The 18063-nt window shown below is 34.8% G+C and overlaps 1 protein-coding gene across 2 annotated transcripts in view; it reads right to left on the bottom strand.

Annotated features, from left to right (window-relative positions):
• LOC129795872 (homeobox protein SIX3) overlaps positions 1-18063 on the bottom strand; it is a 40516-nt gene that overhangs the window by 11865 nt on the left and 10588 nt on the right. The window lies entirely within an intron of this gene.

The following is an 18063-nucleotide window of genomic DNA, read 5'->3' on the forward strand; positions in this document are numbered from 1 at the left end:
GTATTTTCTGTGAAAAATCAGTAATTAACGAATTTTTTAAAAATTTTCTTTGGGAAAATTTAAATACAAAAAAGTACAAATCTTGTTCTTACAGTAGAGAAAATTAATTTTCTTCCCCCACGATGAAGAGAATTAAGTGAAAAATTCATTCGATGATTGATTAGATGTCAATTGAGATATGGCGTTGCAATTCATCCCACCTCACACATTTCCACTCACCCCAAAATTAAGGGAAATGTGATTGCACAAAACTAGGGGGAGAAAAATCCGTGAGAAGAACTTGCAGATTTTCTGGGCTATTCACAAATTTATTCTATCTTCTCATGGGGCCCACTGAACACTGTGAAAGGAAGTTAAATGCAAAAGAAGAGGGAGGGGAAAAGATCTTTGGTTTATTTAGTTTGAAATTTGAACTCTATTTGACATATTAGTATCGAATTTTCCTTCTGAGAGATAACTTTGAATTTGACTTTGATAAATAAACATTCTTCTCCGGGGAGCATGGAAGAAAATTCAGTATCATGCCCACCCAGTTTTATGTATGAGGAGGTTTTTTTCTATCTATCTATTCAGTAAAATGTATCTTTTTGTAGGGAATCAATTAATGCACAGCTTGGGCATACTTTGCCCTTCTTTATTATGTTTCCAAATAAATTGAAAAAGAAGTCTTAAATGCGTTGAGAATTGATTTCAGTGTGGCCTTATTTTGTTACTGCAATAGAAAAGGAGACTATGCACTGTAGACAAATAAATATTTTTAAGAAAAATATTGAAAAGAAATTTTTTATTTGTTTTTCACTTTTTCACTTATATCAAAAATCTATTTTAATCAATCAAATTAATGGTTGATATTTACTTTTCTATTCCTTTGGAAAATCAGTCAATTTGTGCTACTTGGGATGAGAAAAATAAGAATTTTCTGACGACTTCAAATTACATTACAAAAAGGTTTATTTGAAATATCAAATTCAAAAAGATTTTTTTCGAAGACTTGAGAATTCTTGACTCCCAGCAAAATGTTCTTTGTATGGTATCGCCCCTCAGTGAAACAGTAGAAATTTTATTACAATTCTCAAGATCAATTTGCGTATCAACCCTCCCTTGTTAATTGAATAACGAATCACCCCTCCCTTGACTTCTTAGTGCGTCAATTGAAATTCCTTTTCGGCACAGTGCAGCGAGAATTTTTGCATTGAAAAAAAGGGCTGCTAAGGAGGAAGTTAATTGACGTGAGCCCACTCGTGTGGTGTGTGCTGTAGAAGATGATATTGTTGGTGCGCAACTATTTGGCTGAAGAAGAATCGATGGGAAAATGTCGCAATTTGCATTCACACACGAACATACTCTGGGGTTATTTTCTTGGGCGAAAAATTGCCGAGATTGAGATATTTGGATATGTTTCGCAGAGAGCTCATGTCGAGACATTGGTATGTCGCAGTGAACCCCTTTTTTGGCTTGTCTGACCCGAAGAAATGCCACACGGCAGTCGCTGGCCATTGCGCGGACACAATTTGTGCCTCCAAATGTCTCATTAATTAAATTCCAAAATCGAATGATACACATAAAATTTAATAGTTGCATAAATAATTAATAATTTTTTGCACCCTTCGCATGCATTCGAAATGGATGAGAATACAATGCGAAAAATGCAAGAGGATGCACTTTTTGTTGCTACTTTTGAAATTTTTCTTGTTTTTCCAGACCCTTCGCTTAAAGTTTTCCCGCCAAAAGTGGAAAAGTGTTGAATTTCTTTGTGAAGTAATGTGGAAAGCGTGAAAATTACTCTCTGCATTTCCCGCGGGTGCTTCCTCACTTTGTACCACATATACAAGTAGAGGCAACACCCTATACGGAGTCAGTGAGCGATAAACAAAGACTTTTACAAGATGATGGTTATGTGAATATCATTTTTTTATGCGCGCGCATCTTTCTAAAATGAAGTCATTAGCGGCATTCTTTTGGTGTGCAATCAGAGGAATGCACATCTTCATGTATGTACATGTGTAGTACTATCTGTTCTCCTTGGCTGCCCTGCCGTGCTGGATGTGCTCAATATATTACGCCAAAAACACAAAATGCATCGCGCTATATCATCGTCATTCCTTTCCTGCCCAGGGCCCCCCCTTTTGTGTCTTTCTCCATGCCCTTTTCTCCCTCAACTCTGTGGTGTACCCCTTTTCTCTTCCCTTTGGCGACTTCATCATCATACCAACTTTTGCGCCACTTCCATGGCTTTCGTTATGCAATTTATGTATTTATATAGCAACGTATACATATCATACAGATCCATATTTTGTTGTTTCTTCTGAATTCCAAGATAAAGATATCAACTTGTGATCATATAGGGTTAGAAAAGAATAAAAATTTTAGGAATATTAAAACATTAATTCTTCATAACGAATTCTTTTTTTTAGAGTCATGAAAAATACTAAAAGTAGGAAGGACTGGAGCTCTAAAGTAAAAAAAATGATTTTAGTGTAAGATATCGCAATAATTGCGCAGAAATTATGGTGTACAACGTTACAATTCTGCATTTTTTCTTTAAATTCTTCATTGAAATTGAATTGCAAATGAATTTAATTGGTAAAGATTGTTTTTAAATGAATTATAATCAATTAAACGTCAAGTGAGCCAATATGTGATTTAAATAGATTTTCTGTTTGTTTTTTTTGTAATTCTGTTAATTTTGGGGTTCACTAAAATAATTTAACCCTTTCGCAATTGCTGCAATTCTACAAACATTAAAACGAATCTTTTCAAAATTTGACATTTCTTTCCTAACGTTTGACTGTATTTGATAATAAACATTTGACGCTTAATATATGTTTGATTTACATATATTTTGATATTTTACTTTTTTTCTAACGTTTGACGTTTACTGAAATCTTTGACATTTTTAATATATTTTGTAGCTTAAAAATATAACTTTAATCTTTTAAGAAAAAACCTTTTTATCCTCCTTAAAATAAGGAGAAGAATAATTCAGCGAAAAATCAATCCTAAAGATGCAAATGGAGGAAATATTTAGTCTCTTAAGGTACAAACCCACCTCTGTAGTATGTGTTAAATAATAAAGTGTCAGATGTGTGTGGAAACAAAGGGAATCGTATTTCAGAACCATGTGCTGTGTACGTAGGAGAGGTAATGTGTAAGAAAAGGTGACTTAATGCACTATAATCTCCTTTTTGGACCAAACTCCATGGCAGCAAATAAGGATGTATTTTGTGTTTATTTTATGCTACAAAGAAGCTTTTCCCCTCATCCCCGTGAGTGAAACCTTTTTGCACCCTTCGACATATGGAAAATCATGAGAGAGAGGGAATATCTTCAACTTTTGTGAATTGTATATCCCAAAATCCAGCCTCTTTTGCCTCACATCGACCTTTTTCTTGCGAAGAAATACAAAATTTACGGGGGTTGATGTGGCGGAAAAAGGACAAACTCCATCGTCTTAGATGACTTCTTGGTATTTGAGAATTTGCACCTTAGTTGAGAGGACCCCTTTTTTCTTGACGGTTTTCCCCCAAATACCACCACCACAACACCCTTCCCGCCTTGTGGAAACTTCCAAAAACGGGTGGTGTTCGACGTGTCGGGTGCTTCGACTGATCAAAGGGCACCCACAGAAAAAGGGGTGGTTGAAATGAACTCCCATCGACTTTCATGCGTACTCTGTAATCTTTATCCCACACCCACGCAGCATCCGGGTGCGACAATGAGCGCAAGTCTCAAAATCGATGCGCGTCACCTAATCATTCACATCCGTCATTGATCAATGGGGGTTGTGGGTGATATTCTCAGCCCCCCAGCCCAACATCCAACCAATGATTCTTTCCGCGCAAGTTTTTCACTCGATTTTGCGTCTTAAATTGCCAAGAATGGAAGTTTTTCTTTTTCCTTACATCGCGTCATAATAAGAAAGAGTGAGAAGGGCAATTTTGCTACCGAGAATGAAATTGAGATTCTTGCCAAGATCAAATTTCAACGAGAGAGATATTTTACGTGAAATCACGCAGAAAAATTGGAAAAGATAGTGAGACGTGCAATTTTCAAGTTCGAATATAATTTTAAAGAATGTGAGATTTTTTTTTAAATCTCATTAATTTGTCTTGATTTTTTGGATTTCTTCAAAGTCTCAAAAGATAGAGAAGTCTGCGTTGCAAAGAAGACCAAGAGGTGTTTATCTGGCATATAATCCATTTAATTTAGATTTCTTTGCTGAATATTTCTAAATAAAATTTCTGAATAATCTGAATTAAAATGATTCAAAACAAAGAAATTGAAAGCTAGGTATGTCGGAATTGCTTCTAGAATTTTGTTGGGCTAGATTAATGACTATTGTCGAATTTTAAATATTATGTAGGATGTTGTAAACTGATTTTTTTGTAGTGATTTAAAATTTAAAAAAGAATTTAAGTCAAAAATAGAAGACTAACAGTGATCCTCAAAGAGTTAATCAGGGGTAAAAAAAATATGCATTTTTCCACAATTTTTACAATTTTCTCGTGTGATAATTTTTGTTTTTTTTGGACTTTTTTATTGAATATGTAACATTTTAAAGCAATTTTCAAATATTTGATTTTGAAAGTTTTTGGTGCATTTCACATAATTGCCTTTTGAGCTAACGAACATTCGCTACAAGCTACGAGTATTCTCTACAAGTTACGAGTATTCTCTATAAGTTATGAATATTCTTGATTTTTTTGTTGTTGTAATTATTCCGAATACTCCCAACAAATTCCGAATATTTGAATATTTTTCATTCACATTAATACCCCCACATTGTGGCTAGACAAAGAATTTCTTGAAGCAATTTCTAGGAAAGCAAATAACTTTTGGAAATCCCTGGAGGTGCAATGTTGAGTGAAAGAATATTGAATTGATTCTCGAGGGCTTTATATTCGTCATACCAGAGTCCCTCCATCGTATGACTAAAAGGGTCGCCGAGACTTTGAATATAAATCTCTCTCTTGTCTCATGAATGAAGTTTATTAGATAGAACCATGGGATATTGTATATTAAGTTAATAATTTCTAGAGTTGTGCACCGCAATGGCAAAAATATCTTTTCCCGCAACGACAGGGCGAAAGAGGCAATTCCCGGGAACAATTTGTCCCGTCATGCGAAAGGATTTGGAATTATGCCCTGAGGATGGTGTTTACATGATACAGTGCAGCAAAATGTATATTCCAGCACAAAAGTCTTCAGGGCAATGCAGACCTATTAAGTTGACTCCTATATGGCGGGGGAGGGGGCGGGGATGGAAAAATGATTTTTCATTTGAATCCCTTTTCCCCGAAAAAAAACTAGTTAATATGCCAATTTTTCACAACCTCCACAATTTAATTTCATTTTTACCTCGTTATTGTGAAACTCTATTATATGGGGTGCATTTGATTGTGTCGAAAGGGGATGATTTTCATGGAATTTCCCTCAAGTTTTTTTTTGAAGATACATCGTTTCCAATCCCCTTCCCCTCCCTCCCAACATCTCGGAACAATGTTGATTTCCACACCAATTTTCCCGTGCATGTGCGCGCAAAAGATCAAAAAGGGTTGTATTTAATAATTTATACGAACAGTATCACGGTGGAGATTTGATGCGATAATAAGCCCCTTTTTGGTTCAGTTCCCTTACGTAGTCCCTGTGTGGTCCTGGTGTTGACAATTGCCCTGAAAATTGATACATTCCCCCACCCCCAGCTATTTCCAAGCGTTGTGGAAAATTCCATTCTTCTATTTTTTTCTCCTCTTTCCCCGAGAAATTGTTCTAGTTTTGCACAACTCAAGCACACAATGCTTTAATTTTGTATGTTTAAAGGAAACGAATATGAGTGAGGAAGTGAATGGAATATAAGGAGATCCTTTTAGTATGTTGATATTGTCAATTTTCCAAAAGGGCCAACAACGCACTCGTACACACAGAAAAGAGCATCCCAAGAAGCATGATTTTAAGGGTGGTCAATAAATATTTGCCATTTGCTCTTTTCTTTCACTCAAATACGATGACGTTGGAGAAATACCTAGATAAATATTTATTAGAAATATTTTATTCATAAAAATGGGCAAGAGTGGTGGCGTGTGGGAAAAGACAAAAGAAATTTGGTGGTTTCAGCTGCTTCAAAAGTTTGTATTTTTCGGACAAGGAAGTTTCCAAAGATATCAAGTATATTTGTTATAAATAAAACACTCACGGTTCATCTTATAAAAGCCTTGTTTTTTTGGCTATTCATCTTCTCTCTAAACGATCTTGAGAGATCTGGGAGAGATCTTAGGAGGAGATTTTATTACCTGATGCACACATAGGTAAGTATTTCAATATGGGATGATTTTATTTTATTTGTTGTCTTTTTATCTTCTGGTTTTCCACATAATATGTATGCTCATACATTATGTAGACAAGCATAAATAAAAACAACAAATAAAATAAAGAAAACCATTTTATGAAGTAATTTACGAACAAGAAATTATATTAATCAATATATTGAAGCAAATGAGCATATGCATCACGCAACAAAAAGAGATATAATACCGAGGGCGTGGTTGAAGCATTTTTATATAAATATTGGGCCTTATTCAGCGACCAAGAAACCCTTGATTTCTTTGAATTTTGTACTGAAATTTCAAGATTTCAAGGATTTCTTGTTCGCTGAATAAGGCCCATTAATCGAGTTTTCTTAACTAAACTCATTGGAAAACAGGAAAACCTGATTTTCTTAAAGATGATTTTTGAAAAATACTTTTCATGAAAGACAGTTATGTAACAAAATTTCATGACTAGCTTTAAATGAATAAACTCATTTAAATGTGAGACTTCGATCACATTCAATGTTGCTGGAGTGAAAACAGGGGGGTTGGCTTGTTCGAAATTCCTTGATTTTTATTTATGCTACATTTCGGAGATATTTTTCTCCTTCTTCTGGCATTAATAATAGGGGATCTTTCGGTGATGCAAAACAATAAAATTAACCGAAAGACCCCCAATCATTAATTCCTGATGAAGGAGAATCAAGTCTTCGAAATGTAGCATAAATAAAAAAACGAGGAATTAAATTTCAAACAATTCAACTCCTATATGTTTTCACTCCCTCCCCATGCTCCTTTTACTAATAATTTAAAATTGGCCTATTTTTCCCCTAAAAAGGACATAAATTAGAGTTTTAAATCATCAGTAAGGAACATATTTAACCCTTAAAAAATATATTTAAAAAAATCTTTCTTTTTTTCACATTCCTTAACAAGGTTCCTGAGCACAGAAAGTCACGTTCCCATGAATTCTATTGCACTGTAAGAAAATGTTGTTTGTCAATAAGTCTAATGATTCCAAATTGGCCGTTTTATATAACAAAAGCATTGAAGTGGTGTGTATTACCCTACTCTATTGCTAAAGGTATTCAACTGAATCCACATTAATATTCACAACTTTTTGCCGTCATTTTGTAATATTGTTGCTTCACAGAAGGCATTTAAATACTTTCACTTTTAACTGCAATATTTTTACTAATTGAGCAATCATCACCATTTAAGTACAAATTAATCGTTTACAGGCTCCATACGCAGGCTTTAATGGAGAAAAAAATAAATCTAACGTCTCGGTGCGCTGAGCTTTTTCTTTAAAAGTCACGGAAATTTTATACTCAAAACAATGTCGTAGTCCTGAAATTGAGAGCTGAATGAGTGATGTGTCTTTGTTGGTGCACTCAAAGAGTTTTCGCTGCTCGTGACCAGCAGGGAGTTAAACTGCAGGAGCTTCCATTTTGCTGTGGAACTCTTTCAAATTATGTATCCGTCGCTATGTACATACATACTCCTGCACATTGCGTCTGATATTTCACTTAAGCTCTCTCAATTACAGTATAAATTGTAAATATTGTAATACATTTAATGCGTGGCAATTGATGTAATACGAAAATGGTCACGTGTCAATTCACTAATACAATACAGCAATGAATCCTCTTGATATATAATTTCAACCCCTCGTTGGCAGCAAAAAAGTGTGGGTGCTGGTGCCAACAAAAATGCGTTGAATTGAAATAATATTAGAAAAATAAATATTCAACACTTTCTTGAAGGGAGTAGGAGGGGGTGGTATGAGGAGCAGCAGCTGACGGTATGATCAGTAATTATCTAAACACAACATGCGTATTGCAAAACCCCCGAGGAAGGGTGAGTATTTTTTTTTCTGTGTAGATCAAATGGGGTGAGATGGTGAAAAATCCTCGTAGACGATTTTCCCTTCCACTCCATGCGGAGATGCGGGGAAGTAGAATGTATACACAAGAGACGAGGATTGAATTTATCCCTCTTTTCCATGTGACAAATTGAGGGTAAACAGCGTGTAATTTGAATTGTTGCAGCATTGTCCTGCATGAAAATCGATTTGTATTGGGGAAGTTGAGCTTTCCCTTCTCAATTTTCCTTCACAGTCAATTTTCGACCTCATCAAATGACAATGAAATGCGGAAGAAGGAACTGTGCTGACTGTGGGAAGGAAGGGTTATATGTCTCAGGGAAATCTGTAATCCGTAATTTTGGATTGAGACGTCATTCACGAGGCACATGGCATAGCGAAAAAATATTCTAAATGACTCAATTTTGGAAAATTATTTATTTTCTTATTTTTTATTCAGAAATTTCAATTTATTAAATTTTTTTTATGACAATTTATTACCTGATGAAAGGAATAAATAATTCTGGTTTAACGTTTTATTTTCTAATTTTGAAAAAACTTTTGAAAAAAATCGTGAACTTTTTACTCTTTAAATATTTTTTGATCTCAAAAGAAAATCTTGAACTATGTGAAGTTTTAAACTGATCAAATATCCCAAAGCCTTAAGCTAAACCAAAATGCAATTTTGCGAAATTCCTTTCAATTCTATTCCGTGCGAATCGATGAGCAATTTCTCGTAAGTACTACTCGTGGTATAACATGAAAAATACTTGAAAGATAATTTCAATTCAATCAAAATTAATTGAATAGCACTCAAAGATAGAGCAACAATAGAGTGTTATGGGGAAGAAATATTTTTCCAATTTCCACCACGTATAGAGGAGAAAAGTCCGCAAGACACGTGGGAAACGGAGGAAATGTAATTGAGGGCACGAGAGGAAACTGAACGTGCTAAAATGATTAATGAGACAGTTGCGTGATGAAATTTGTCTCTAATCAACTCACAATACAATCTAATTCACATACAACACTCCGAAACTATGTCCATCTTTATCTCATAATGAGCTACAATTTAGGTGATTTATTTATTTTGTCTCATTTATACATTTAATATCATCATTCTCGCCCCACACACTGGTACCTTTTTCTTGTAAGGTCCTTTTTCTTTTTTTCCCTCCTGTTTGGAGATGAATGATCTTTTGCATTTCGTCCCAAATGGAGGATTTTCTTACGGATAAAGGTGCAAATGGATGAGGATTTTTTTATTGTTGCTTTCAATCTGTTTTTGAAGAGAAAAACTAACTAAAAGGTGATTATACTTTGGGTTGCGATGGAAGAGGAAAAGAAGTGGCCAGACAAATAGAATTATCAAGAGAACTGCAAGTCACCCTGTCGTCTTGTTAGCCCAAGAAACGAGGAGGGCAACACAAGGGAATCTTTTCACTCAAATTACTCCTTCAATTGAATTGAAGGCAACCCAGCACCACCATTGAGATTGTGATAATCATTCTGTTGGCGCCATTTAATCTTCGTCATTTTATTAAATTGTTTTCTGCATCCTATTGATTGTCTCTGCTGCTTTTTTATTTGTATTTTTAACTCAACATCTTCCCCCATACACTATTTACACAGCAGAGGAAGGGCACTAAGAAGAAGAAAAAAACGTAGAAGAAGGATCAGCTCCTTGTTGAGATGGAGGTGGGAGTCGAATGGGCTGCACCAACAATTTTATTACTCTTCAACATTTGAGTGTTATTAAAAGCAATTGAGAATGCATCATTTTGATCAATACAGAAGCACAATCATTATAAATTCTTTTTTAACATTTTGAGTTTGTTTATAAACAACTCTTCAGTTCACGGAAGAATGAGGATGTCTATAATGATGTTTTCTGTATTCTTGGACAATTACCTTCTTGTTTATAAAAAATATTTGAAAACTAAAGGGTAAATTTTTTTGCTTTCAAGAATTCTTGGACGAACTCGAAGAATTCTGATAAAACTTTTAGTGTTGAAAACTTTTAATCCAAGAAAGAATATGAGATAAGAAAAATCATGAAATTTTCCATAAAATTTCCCTAAAAGTTCATTTTTTACAATTTTTTTACCCATTTCTGTTGAACTTCTAGAAAATAAAATTCAGTTATGCAAATTCTGCCGTAGACGCTTCAACTCCCACTCCCAAAATGCGCTCCCTGACTAAAAGAACATCCTTAAGCATCTTGTTGATTTAATATAAATTGAAAGGCCACTTAGTGACTAAAAGGGTGTATATTTTCCCGAATAAGAATTTGTATAATATGCCCATATAGGGCTCAAGTGTGTTTTCCTGCCAATGAAGAGCTTGGATGTTTTTCCTGTGAGTACGGGGTCTTCTACGAAAAGGGCAAAAGAGGCAAAACCTCTCGTGAATTGTCCTCAACAAATAAAAGCACTTGTCACTTGGTGAGGGTGTATGTACACTACACACAAAATATGCAAACCACTGCCGTATCAGAGCCTTTTTGTTCAACGAGAGGGTTTATGCTTAATCTTTGTGGTTGAAAAACTTCTAACAGAGCGATGGGTGGAGAAATATTTGGAGTGAGAATTTTCTGGTAAAAATTACGTAAAATAATTTTTCATTAAAAACTAATATAATTTGGATTTTTAATTTTTTTTTAATTGTTTAGGAAAACTTCAACATAGCAGCAATAGAATGAGAAAAAATGAGATATGAATTCAGCTTTTAATATCTGGAAAATATTTCAAAAACCCTAAAAAAATCTAATAAATAATAAGCGGAAATAGTCAGGATTAAAGTCAAAGATATACTCTCGCTAAAAAATATCCATGAAGATTCTTTTCTCTTTCTCGCGTGGTGGATTAAATAGAGGCGCAATCTTCAGTCAAAATATCTCCAAGTTCCTCTGGCATTTGCTATGAATCAATAAAAATATAAATGCGCAAGGGATGCGATACAGGAATGGGTTTTGTTGTGATGCTATTTGAGGAATTTGGCGTCATCTGTGGCGCTAAATCGCGATGCGTTTCGGCGCGATTTCTTATACCATCGCCAAAATACTTGGCATTGCCCTTGAACCCCGACAAAGCACAAACGCCTTATCCCCGTGTGATGATTGCCGAGGAGCCCAACTTTGTCCTCTCCCGTGTACCTGACTATCTGCCGGACCTAATTGAGTTAAGATGTTTCAATTAATTTTCAAAGCAATTTTCTAATCGCCATCCCGCAGTGAGATTCTTCTTCTTTGGCTCTGTCAAGAGAATTGAAGACATTCAATGAGACTTACAAGCAAACATAATAAGAAAATAGTCTTTCTTTAGTTCTTTTCTTTCTGCAATTGAGGAAAAGAGATAAAATGTTAAAGGAGGTAGGGAAAAAAAGTGTGGAAAAAGTGGATTATTGAGGTGGAATTGGCGTGTTCAGTTCCGCACCACATGAACTTAAAGAATGTTTATTTCCATCATCAAAGTATCTTTCTGGGTGCATTACAATTCTCATTCCTTCTCTCCCCTATTGCCTCTGTGCACACATACCACCCGTCTGTCCATTTTATTCTTTTGCGAGGTGTTGCCGACGTATTATGACTTAATTTCGCCACAGAAGCAACAAATCTTTCACGATATACCCCAAGACGAACACACACGAAAAAAAAAACCTCACAGCATAAACAACAGCATTCATTAATGGCACCCACGGTTGCAGTGTGTTACCTGCACAGAAACACATTAAATTGCCTTGCGAAGCGATTAAAAAGAAAGGCCACTTTGCATGCAAAAGTCTCTCTCTCAGTTTGGCTAGCAGAATGTAAATTAAAATATATGGTACGTACAAGGATATGTAGCAAGGCGGAAGCATATTCAAACCTCTTGAGAGCATAGAGAAAGGTTAATGATATTTCATGTTCTAAATTCTTATAGGTAGAAATTCTTTTGCTGATGATCTTGATAGAATTTATATATAGCTTCAATTTATAATGTAATTTATTTTTCAAAAACAAAATTTTAAGAATTGGTTAAAAACTCGTTTTTTGTGTTCTTAACAAAGTTTGAAGCAATGAAGCATATGCTTTATGAAGGGAAAGATGGGAATCAAGTTAGCACCATGAAAATGTTCTCTCATGGGAAGAAAACAGATTATTTTCCCAACGTTTCGCCACTCTGCGGGCATGCGCATATGCTTTATGCACATAAAGGTGATATTTGTTACAATGGGGGCGTGGCTTTTGTATTTCTAGGAATTTTTATTTAGAAATCAAAAAGGTATCTAAAGCTAATTTTTTTTTAAATTTCAGTACAAAATAAATAGCAAAATAGTTTTTTTTGCGACTCTAAAAATCTGGGCATATACTCAATTTAGTAAAATATCCTGAAAAATTTATATTTAGAAAAATAAAATATAATTACCTAGTTCTATTTGCATTCGTAGAAGTAAGAAAAATGCAATCTTCCTTTCTTTCAATTTTAGTTTCCATTTTTGGTTTCTCAATACAACTTTCCTTGACATAATTAGTGAAACGTGTTCACCATACTACTTTGAAATGGAAAAATTTATATAAATTTTCTTGATATACATTTTGTAGATTTTTTTTTGTTTAACCAAACTGCTTCTCCCTCCCTCCTGCACTCATAATCTTCATTAGTCAAGATTGTAATCGATGGCTGTCACATTATTATATAGAGTTTGTATTATGTTTGTTCAACTTAACACAAACACATATTTCATTTTTCTCAGTCTCCTTTTTTTGTTATATTTTTCCTCAATGGTTTGCCTTTTTGTGCTTCAGCAAAGAACGAAAAAGAATCTTCGTGGAGTGAGAAAATTGAGTCCCGATGGAGATTTTCACGCAGAAAATGTTATTCTTTGTGTCAAAAATTTTTCCTCACATCATTTCTCGCGACAGAACAATTTGAGGAAAAATCTTGCTAATGATTGTGATGGCAATTTGTTGGGAAATATTCCTTTCTGTGTCAGAGATTAGTTGATTACCCCCGAAAAGGGATGAGGAAAATATTTTTTGATTATTTCTTCCCCACCCCCGCATCCACAGACTCAATCGCACACCTCTGATGAAGATTGTTTTCTCACACAAATGGTGGCAATATCAGCAAGAAGAAACACACAACGGGGTGTCCCTTGCGTGGCGTCTCTCCATCAAAGGAATTTGATGATATTCCTTTCAATTACCCTCCTTGTGGAATTGAAGTCACTGCGCGAAGCCCCATGTATTGGGTTTCTTTTCATCAAAGTAACTCATACTCATGGCAGTGTAATAGGAAGTTTAACGCCTTCGGATAATGTGTTTGATACGCAGAGGCTTTAATACTTTCTTTCACAGATTTTAATAGGAAAGCTAAAGAAAATTAAATGAAGAATATTTACTTTTTGGCGAACTCTTTACGCTATTTCATTGTCCTAAATTATCTGAAATTGTGATCAAATCTAAATTTTATTCAAAGTTGTTCTATTTAGAACATAGAACAATTCAATTTTTAATTTAAATTACATTACTTTTAATCCCTGAATTTTCCCTTTATCTTTAAATGATGAAAATAATTGTTAAAGAACAAAGGTAGGTCAAGTTTTAAGTTAGGACGATTGCAAAGAAAAAAAATCTCAAGACATTCTCATTATCAAATCTGTGAAATCTTACATGGCTAAAAGCCCCCACGATGGATACTCAGGCATTAGTGGAGGGAAGAAGTGTCAGGGCAAAAAAAAGTACATAAAACGTACAATTGTGGCATGATTATTGAGTGAGAATTGCATTTTATATATCGCGCCGTGACATGGCAAAATATCCCCACAAATGCAGTCACTTGGGCAAATTTACAATGATGACAATGCGTTGACGATTATTTCATTACGACAGATGGAAAGACGAATTATCCTATTGTTTTAGCGCATTGTGAATGAATTGGCAAATCTTTTTCTTTCCCCCCACACACCATCCTATTTCTCACCTGAGGAAGTTCTCCAGCACAATCTCATGTGAGGGGGAAGTTGGTAATTTTGGCGTGTGTGTGACGAAATGGTCAATGATGGTGTTAAAATTGCCATACCACGTGAATTTTGCATCATATAAAGGAAAATTCAGAGGGAGGGAGAAAAGAAAGAAAATTTTCATAAAAGACGGTGAGGGCAGAGATTAATGATGCCAAGACGATGAGGATTGAGATGCAATCCACACAACGTCCTACGACGTCTCTCAGCTGCATCGATTGGATGTTTACACTTGAACTTGCACATATGGGGAGATTTCTTCGTATATCTCTGTGGCTAAGTATCAAATTGCCATTAATTGACTCATTACGTCCAATCGGGATGGTTCAATAATCAATTCGATTTGCCTCACCACCAGAAGCTCAAGAGCATCAGCAGGAGGGAAATATCGTCATAATTGAAAGAGATAGAGAGATGTGATGAGATTCTCTGCAATTCATAGCGATTAAAATTGATTTTACTGCTCATTCCATATAGTAGAAAAGGCTGTGAGATGCTATATGAATGTACATAGTATAGGAACAAAACACAACATCAAGTGCAATGACTTCTAACATTTTTTTTAAAATTTCTTTTGCTGATTTTTTTAGTCTCTGCGTAATGTTTTTCCATATCCACAATGAGTAGAAATTTTATTAAAAGGTGTTTAAAGGATTTTAATTGGATCATGAGACTGATAAAAAAATGCCCTTCAGTTATAAAGTACCCCGAAAGCCCTCTACTACTTTTTTCAAAATTAAAATAATAAAGACAGCTTAAGCCTTTCGCACAACTTTCCAACTCTTCTCCTTTTCCTTTTTCCAAAGTAGGTAAAATCAAAAGAGATCGGTGTGGTGTGTTTTGAAATTAATAAATTGCAAATATGGGCGCACATGAAGGCACAATTATGAAATAGCAATAATTTATGTACTGCAAAAGGAAAGAAAAAAAGATAGGTGGATGATTTGTATAGTCCATGGAACACACTGTGAGCCCATTTCCCCTATATCTTCCTCCCGACCGCATATACACAGTTTACAATGTTTTCTTTTTGCTAGCTTTCGCGTTGGATTGCGCACCCATGAGATTCCATTCGCGTCTCTTCGTTCAGATATTGCATTTCGCTACTGCATTTCGCATTCGATTGAGTTGTTAAAGACGCTTCTTTTTTGCACCTCACACCGTTCGCTCAACTTGCGGCTCTGTGTCTCAAAACATGAAAGCAAAGAGAGGTCTATTCCGAAGGGCCGTACTCACCGGGAGGTACCTTAAGGGGGCAACATTGCATCAAGGGGTGCATTTAATTTTATTTTATTTCAATTTTTTTTTCAAAATCATCAAGTACAGAACACTTGAGAAAAAAATGAAAAACTTTCGAGTTTTGAATTGAAAAGAAATCAGTTTCAATTGAAGTCATTGTATCAGATTTAATATTGAAAAAAAATCTGTTTTAACCCTTCATACGTCATGTCATAAAATAGTGGTAAGATAGGTTCCTCGTGATTAAAATAATGTCTTTTACTGCTTGAAAAGATTTCTTTTTAAAAAGTCCGTTCCTTCCATTTTAAGAGAAATCATTTTTTTTAATTCCTCTCCTGTACAAACTTTAATTCACTAAATTTGATTAGGATCGACCTAGCCATTTCGGAGGAGTTCTCTTATCACAAACAAACAGATTTTCTTTAATAGATTAAGATTCCATTAGTAAGATTCCTTTTGTTTAAAATATTTTCTGTCTTCTTTTTAATGTGCCCTTAAGTTAAAATTCGCGGCTACATTGGTTAGTTTGTAGTACAGATAAGATAAAAATTGAGTCATCATAAGGTAGAGGGTGAGTCTACATTAGTTAAAAATTGAGTCACGATTAGGCAAAAACTGAGTCTACATTAGGCAAAAGCTGAGTCTGAATAAGACTATTCCGTCGCAAGTAGTCTTTTTTGAGTCACAATTAGATGGAGCATTTTTTAATTCAAAAAATTTCCCTGGAACTCTTTTTAATAAATATAATTATTGGGAAAAAGTAATTATCTCATTTCCTTAAAATGATCCTTTATCATTTTATGACCACAAAAGTACATCCCCAAGGACTCACAGGATCAGGAAGAGAGAAAAACCATAAATTTTTGAGTTGGGGTTTTTTTTTGCCAAAAATGTCTTATTTGAACTTAAAGGAACCCATAAAAATTATTTTTAGTTCAATCAACTCGCTATTGATCACATACCTGAAAAAGTTAAAGGACTTCCATCTGTATCAATCTGTATGTAATATAACAGCTAAAATAATTAAAATCTTACGTTCTAAAAGGTCTTAACTTCAGCATAAACACAAGGAAATTTCGCAAAATTCCAGATCATAAAATTAAGATCAATTCCATCCTTTTAGGCTCACATCTTTGCTTTTAGTCTTTCACCCTTAGGATCCTTCCAAGGAGGGGTGCTGAGAGGTTTTGTGTATTTTTGGCTAAAATGTGTCACTCAGAGGAGGTACTACGAATTGAGGGGGATTTTAGTGAGAACAAAGGAAGGTGTCTTCCTGCATAAGAGAACTTGAAAAAACAATGAGGGTGGTGAATGGTTTGGGCGATGCAGAGGTATTCAATCAGTGTTGAATTTAGAGCACAGAGTGTGGGGGACGAGATGACAAATCCGCGGGAAGTGTGAGCATTTTTAAATAAATATACGTGTCAGTTGTTCACTTCTGTGGAGCTCATGATTTTGACAATGAGGTGTAAAGTTGTCGCTTTATTGCTGGGCTATTATAACACGCGCGTTTCTTTTTTTTTCTGGCCTACCATTTGCCCCGTATATTGGTCCCATTCTTATTTATGTGGTAAACTAAAAGTGCGCCAAAGTGAAAAGAGATCTTGATGTGCTGATAAATTCCATCTCGACTAATAGATGTTCTCGTTTATTTGGCGGGTGGAAGGCACCACACACGAAAAAAAAAAGTTGTGACGGATGTGACAGGCTCATGGAGAAAAATTATAACCAAAATGCGCCGAGTGGAATGAATGTTTCTCCAGATAACAATCGCACAATTTTTTTTATAGGTATATAAACCATCGTGCAGTTGTATATATTTTTTAATGTATTATGACGAAAATTGACGGTTTCTGTGATTTTTATGTAGCATCATTACCCACGGGAGCGATATACAAATAAAAATTTTTAAATTCATTGATTAAACACCTGCTTCACGAGCAAAATTAGACGAATTCATGGTGTGTAATTGGACCTCACAAATTTTTTTTTCATAATTACACATTCTTCGCACTGAGAATTATTTTTTTATGCCCCGGATTTTTTTCTCCATTAAATGCAAAAAGGGTACGTAAGTGCTGAATTTTTGTGGTGCAAAAGCTGAAATTGTAAATTGATTAATTAATTTTCAAAAAAAATCCATTTGCAAACCCCCTAAATAAAGTTTTCTAATTGATTATTTCTTTGTGTATCAAAATCAATTGTAGATATCCTCTATAAATTAAATTGATTACCCCCTTTGGTCATATATATAAATAATTTTTCAACTTTTCGCAAATGAATTAATAAAACTCCCCTCAAACAGACACAACAGCAATTTGGGGTACATTAAAAAATCCCTTTTTATGACTCCACACTTTTACGATTCAATATCAACGTATCGCAAAATTGGAGGTAACACAAAATTGCCAACAAAAATATCCGCTGGCTGAACAATGAGTGCGGAGTTTGGATGTTGGAGGAATATTCGGAAGTGTGACCAATAGTTGCGGTTTACCTTTGCAATAATTCCACTGACCATTCAGTGGGTGGTATGGGTGGGAACTTTTAGTATATATCGATTGAAAAGCAAAAAAAAAAGTTCTTCATTCGGTGATTCCCATTCGTGGTGCCGTGAATGGATTAAATGGACCACAAAAAGGGGCTCGAGTG

The sequence above is a fragment of the Lutzomyia longipalpis genome, chromosome 4 (assembly GCF_024334085.1).
Source record: "Lutzomyia longipalpis isolate SR_M1_2022 chromosome 4, ASM2433408v1".
NCBI classification, from domain to species: domain Eukaryota; kingdom Metazoa; phylum Arthropoda; class Insecta; order Diptera; family Psychodidae; genus Lutzomyia; species Lutzomyia longipalpis.